This window comes from Rana temporaria, chromosome 3 (genome assembly GCF_905171775.1).
Source record: "Rana temporaria chromosome 3, aRanTem1.1, whole genome shotgun sequence".
NCBI classification, from domain to species: Eukaryota; Metazoa; Chordata; class Amphibia; order Anura; family Ranidae; genus Rana; species Rana temporaria.
This window is the reverse complement of record NC_053491.1, coordinates 432,998,944-433,005,859: the sequence shown is the minus strand read 5'-3', so window position 1 is coordinate 433,005,859 and position 6,916 is coordinate 432,998,944.

Sequence of the window (6,916 nt, the reverse complement as noted above, 5' to 3'; positions counted from 1 at the left end):
GATCCTTGTTCAGGTATTTCCTGTTCTATAATGACAATGCTCTGTCCCTATTTTCAAGTTGTGTTCCAGCCTGGTTACCCAGTCACACAGGCTTCCGATGAAGACTACAAGTGGCTGTTTTAGCCCACATTACACAAGCATGGTCCACTCTTTCCACCATGTGAAAGGCCATGGAGCCATTAATGGATTGTATGTGAACAGAAAGTGGCTGTAGGAGGTGGAGGTGATCAGCAGTACTGAGGTTCAATAAAGGAATGGAAAAAAGGTGAAGACAAAGTATTTTATTTAAAGTGATTGTAAAGGAAAAATAAATAAAAATAATAATAATAATAAAAAACATGTCATATTTACCAGCTCTGTGCAGTGGTTTTGCACAGAACAGTCCCGATCCTCCTCTTCTCGGATCCCCTATTGGTGCTCTAGGACCCTCCCTCTTGCAGAGTGCGATTTGCCATAGGGGTGTATTCTCACTCCAGAGAGTCCATAAGACAGAGAGTGGGGCTCAGCCCTTCCCCTGCTCTTACCTCACTGGCTGTGATTGACAGCAGCAGGAGACAACGACTCCTGCTGCTGCATCTCAGCCAATAAGAAGGGAGAGCCTTGGCTCCCGTGCACATCGAATGATCAGGATCGGGTATAAGTAAGTATTAGGGGGGCTGACACTGAAGGTAGAATGCTTGAAGGTAAAAAAAAAAACATAATGCCGCATACACACGACCGTTTTTAATGTCATTAAAAAAACGTTTTTCTCGACGCGATTCTTGTCAAGCCTGCCTTGCATACACACGATCGTGAAAAAAAATGCTTGAGCAAAGCGCGGTGACGTACAACACATACGACGGCACTATAAAGGGGAAGTTTCATTCGGATGGCGCCACCCTTTGGGCTGCTTTTACTAATTTTGTGTTAGTAAAAGTTTGGTGAGAGACGATTCATGCTTTTCAGTCTTCGTGCTTTTCAGTCTGTTACAGCGTGACGAATGTGCCATCTCCATTACAAACGCTAGTTTTACCAGAACGAGTGCTCCCGTCTCATAACTTGCTTCTGAGCATGCACGTTTTTTCTCGTCTTAAAGCCTACACATGACCGTTTTTCACGACGTGAAAAACGACAACGTGAAAAACGACAACGTGAAAAACGACGAGAAAAATTAGAACATGTTCTAAATTTTTAATGGCCATTTTTCACGACGGGAAAAATGCTCTGGAGCTCGCACACGGACGTTTTTAATAACCAATTTAAAAAATTGCATATTTCTCTTAATGAAACAGTCGTGTGTACGTGGCATAAGCCTTTACAACCACTTTAAGGCAGTTGTTTATACACAGAGTTTTAGCCAACTAAATGTTATTCAAATAATCTTTCTAAAGCCTATGTACACCATGATGCTTGTTATCCTGAAAGAATAAAAAATGTTCCTCCCCTGATTACTTACATACATTTTAAAGATCTGATTAAACATCTGTACCGGTACCCCTATAGGGGCTGCTGAAATGTTGGATTGCCTGTCACCCTGCCTGGCATTCACCTCTCAGATATACAACAGTCCATATGCTTTTTTTTTGTTTTACTGAGGGGATTTAACTTGGATGGGGTAAGGGAAATATGGGATGCCCAGTAGAATTGGCAGAATTTGCTTGGGACAACTACAGTTGTATTCAAAATTATTCAACCCCCACTGAAATTGATTGTTTCGGCCAGTTTGACATGGATTTTGATCATTCAGTCATCCTGCTTACAATTAAATCAAAGAGACACGTGTAGGTCAGACAAATATAACATAACATTTATAATGAAATAACCACAAATGTCTTTTCTGTGCTCACATCATAATCAGTTTTATTCAACCCCCAAGTGACATTCAATCTTAGTACAACATCCTTGTACAGTTATAACAGCTTTTAAACGTGAAGCATAGCTTGACACAAGTGTCTTGCAGCGATCTACGGGTATCTTCGCCCATTCGTCATGGGCAAAAGCCTCCAGTTCAGTCACATTCTTAGGCTTGCGCACTGCAACTGCTTTCTTTAAGTCCCACCAGAGGTTCTCAATCGGATTTAAGTCTGGTGACTGCGATGGCCACTCCAAAATGTTCCAGCCTTTAATCTGCAACCATGCTCTAGTGGACTTGGAGGTATGCTTGGGATCATTGTCCTATTGAAAGGTCCAACGTCTCCCAAGCCTCAGGTTTGTGACTGACTGCATCACATTGTTATCCACCATCTCCTGTTACTGAAGAGAATTCATGGAACCTTGCACACGCTGAAGCTTCCCTGTACCTGCAGAAGCAAAACAGCCCCAAAGCATGATTGAACCCCTGCCATGCTTCACAGTAGGCAAGGTGTTTTTTTCATCATAGGCCTTGTTCTTCCTCCTCCAAACATAGCGTTGATCCATGGGCCCAAACAGTTCTAATTTTGTTTCATCAGTCCACGGAACACAATCCCAAAACTTTTGTGGTTTGTCCACATGACTTTTGCATACTGCAGTCGACTCTTCTTATTCTTTGGAGACAGCAAGGGGGTGCGCCTGGGAGTTCTGGCATGGAGGCCTTCATTACGCAGTGTGCGCCGTATTTTCTGAGCAGAAACTTCAGTACCCACATCTGACAAATATTTTCTCAGTTCCTCAGCAGTCACACGGGGACTTTTCTCCACTCTACGCTTCAGGTAGCGCACACCAGTCAAAGTCAGCATCTTCTTTCTGCCACGACCAGGTAGCGTTTCAACAGTGCCCTTTGCCTTGAATTTGCGAATGATGCTTCCTATGGTGTCTCTTGGTATGTTTAACATCTTTGCAATCTTCTTAAAGCCATTGCCCTTCCTGTGAAGAGTAATCACTTCTTCTATTGTCTTCCTGGACCATTCTCTTGACTTCACCATGTTTGTAACCACACTAGTAAATGTCTAGAAGGAGCTGAGTATCACAGTCATTTTAAAGCTGCCTAATTGGTGCTTATTAGGCTTTATTGCTGCTCCCTGACATCCACAGGTGTTTTCAATACCTGATTGAATACACTTCAATGAACCTCTGTTCTTCAGAGTGGTAGTCTTCAAGGGGTTGAATAATTGTGTAAATGAAGAATTCACAAAATAAACATTTACTACTGTATTACAAAACCAATTGATGTCATATTAGTTGCATATGGTTCTTTAAGAAGTCCTTGTAGGATTTCATTCTAAATAAAATTACAAATGTACACTAAATTCCCTAACACCCTTTACAGCATTGGGGGTTGAATAATTTTGAACACAACTGTATATACAGTCCCGTATATACTCTCCATTTCTCCACCTGCATATCACTTCCTCCCTAATCTCCAGGCACAGCTAGCACAAAGTGGTTAAGCCTGACACTGGCTCAGCCAGGCCTTTAGCAATTTCCCTTTGCAGGCAGGGACCGCAGGCGCCTACAGTGTAGCAAAACAGAATGTCTCTGGTGCTAGCTCTCCTACACACGGCTACTGAGCCCAGTAACCCATCTTCAGGCCCTGCCAGCCCTCCTGGGTGCAGCTGCCTCTCTCCACTGCCCCTTTCACCACAGTTCCCTCTTCTGGCTCTGCACCCATCTAAGATTGCAAGCTCCCAGTCCTCTCAGGCGTGCCTCCCCAGTCCTCCCAACTGTTCCTCAATCACCAGCCCTCTTGGCTGCGATCAGTAGTCCTCCCTGGAGTCTCTTAGTAGTTCTCTCTCCCGCTGTACTCTTTTCTCTCTCTTGTGCTTCTGGTCCAAGACCTCATGCATTCCTGAAGGTGGTCCCGACTGCACCCAAGCCCAGGCCCAAGGTCACCCCCCAGACTGGGAAATTCCCTCAAATGCCCCGACAGCCTCCACACTCTCTCTTTCTAGCTCTTCCATCTGACAACTCCTCCCCAGCTGGGCTGACCCTGGGTATTTAAGGAGGCCTGCCCCCAGCCAATCCAAGTTGGGGATTGGTCAGGGCTTCTCAGAAAACCCCAGGCAGCTCCACCTCTCCTTGCCTCCTCTCCTTCCAGATCTTTCTAGAAAACTCTGGAAAGAAGAGGGCGGTCTCAGTGATGCCGTCTGTGAGTCACCAGCTGCTACCCTGAGCCACTGCCAGCCCAGAATGAAAACAAACAGGCCTAGCAACCAGCCAGACCTTCCTAAATTTACCTACTCTCGCTAGCTCACTGCTAGAAGGTGCTACACATCATTTCAGAGTCCTATCTGGTGCCTAGAGTTGACATTTAGATAACTTTATATTTGGAATTCATTTTATGAATTCCGATGTCCTGAGTTGAATCCAAATTTCAGTTTCAGAGGTGCTACTAGACACTGACACCCAGGGCACATGCCCCAGATATTCTCCTGAGTGCCCCAGTATCCCCTCCGGAGTATGCTGCCATTAATGATAATGTATGTTTTTTTTTAAAGAAAAGGCTAAATACATTTTCTCACACCGCCACTGTGTGTTTATGTGATCCCCACAGGGTGATCAGGTGCCCCGCACAACGGCGGTATGGAAAAAGGTATTTAGCCTTTTCATTTTTTTAAAACACAAACACTATCATTAAAGGCAGGATACACCAGAGGGGATATAAGTAGTGGCGGGAATCAAACCTCACAATGCATATTTGTTTTTCACTCAACAATATTAGCTCATTGATGAACAATGAAAGAATCTACAGTATCTCTCAAAAGTGAGTCCCCCCCTTACATTTTTGTAAATATTTTATTATATCTTTTTATGTGACAACACTGAAGAAAGGATACTTGTATAACTTGTGTAAATTTGCTGTCCCCTCAAAATAACTTAACACACAGCCATTAATGTCTAAAATGCTGGCAACAAAAGTGAGTACACCCCTAAGAGAAAATGTCCAAATTGGGCCCAAAGTGTCAATATTTTGTGTGGCCACCATTATTTTCCAGCACTGTCTTAACTCTCTTGGGCATGGAGTTCACCAGAGCTTTACAGGTTGTGACTGGAGTCCTCTTCCACTCCTCTATGATGACATCACAGAGCTGGTGGATGTTAGAGACCTGGTGCTCCTCCACCTTCCATTTGAGGATGCCCCACAGATGCTCAATAAGGTTTAGGTCTGGAGACATGCTTGACCAGTCCATCACCTTTACCCTCAGCTTCTTTAGAAAGGCAGTGGTCGTCTTGGAGGTGTGTTCGGGGTCATTATGTTGGAATACTGCCCTTCGGCCCAGTCTCCTAAAGGAAGGGGATCATGCTCCGCTTCAGTATGTCACAATACATGTTGGCATTCATGCAGCCCCAGACCATGACACTCCCACCCCCATGCTTGACTGTAGGCAAGACACACTTGTCTTTGTACTCCTCACCTGGTTGCCGCCACACGCTTGACACCATCTGAACCAAATAAGTTTATCTTGGTTTCATCACACCAAAATGTCCTTAGTCTGATTGTCTTCAGCAAACTGTTTGCGGGCTTTCTTGTGCATCATCTTTAGAAGAGGGTTCCTTTTGGGACAACAGCCATGCAGACCAATTTGATGCAGTGTGCAGTGCATGGTCTGAGCACTGACAGGCTGACCCCCCCCCATCCCTTTAACCTCTGCAGCAATGCTGGCAGCACTCATACATCTATTTTTCAAAGACAACCTCTAGATATGACGCTGAGCATGTGCACTCAACTTCTTTGGCCGACCATGGTGAGGCCTGTTCTGAGTGGAACCTGTCCTGTTCTGAGTGGAACCTGTCCTGTTAAACCACTGTATAGTATTTGCCACCGTGCTGCAGCTCAGTTTCAGGGTCCCAGTTTCAGGGTCTTGGCAATCTTCTTATAGCCTAGGCCATCTTTGTGTAGAGCAACAATTATTTTTTTCAGATCCTCAGAGCATTCTTTGCCATGAGGTGCCATGTTGAACTTCCAGTGATCAGTATGAGAGAGTGAGAGCGATAACACCAAATTTAACACACCTGCTCCCCATTCACACCTGAGACCTTGTAACACCTAAGAGGCACATGACACCGAGAGGGAAATTTGTCTAATTGGGCCAAATTTGGACATTTACACTTAGGGGTATATTCATTTTAGTTGCCAATGGCTTATACATTAATGGCTGTGTGTTAAGTTATTTTTAGGGGACAGCAAATTTACACCGTTATACAAGCTGTATACTCACTACTTTACATTGTAACAAAGTGTAATTTCTTCAGTGTTCTCACATGAAAAGATATAATAAAATACTTTAAAAAATGTGAGGGGTGTACTCACTTTTGTGAGATACTGTATGTTTTTAGAACATCGTTTCACTTATCAACGTATTAATTAATAATTTCTTCTTTTTACAGTACGTTAGATTTGTATGTTCAGTCATGAGGTATGAGACACAACTTCACCCAATTTTTATTATGGTATACTACAAACCCTTCAACATTTTAGTTTAGATTTCCAGGGGTGCACCAGATCTTTTAGGTACCAAGAAATTCCCCTGTTCAATGTTATGCTTGGCAATTTGAGTTTCTAAAATGCTTCTTAAGAGATGGCCCATATGCTGATCCAAAGGCTGTTTTTGCCTTATATCTGCTTTTGCCTGGGCAACCATAGCTTGACTGGCAGTGTTACCAGTTCCCACATTTCAATCTTAGTATCCATGGTAGAAAGTTGCTAGAGCTCTTTTCTGTCCCATCATTTCATCAGGGAGGGCTGCCTGAAGCTTCCAAAATCATTCATTACAATTTTGCATCATTTGCGGATTGTAATACACAACTTTTGACTTCAACTGGACTTTTGGTTCAGAAATTCTGAATTTCGGAAGTTTGGCTGAAATGCAAGTGATCGAACCTTTCAGAAGTTTTCTTATCTTTACTGCTGCTATTTGAATTGGAAGCCACGCATGGATTCCACTCACTTCCTGCAGTCACTTCGTAATTCCTAATGCCTCGTACACACGGTCGGAAATTCCGCCAGCAAAAGTTGGAT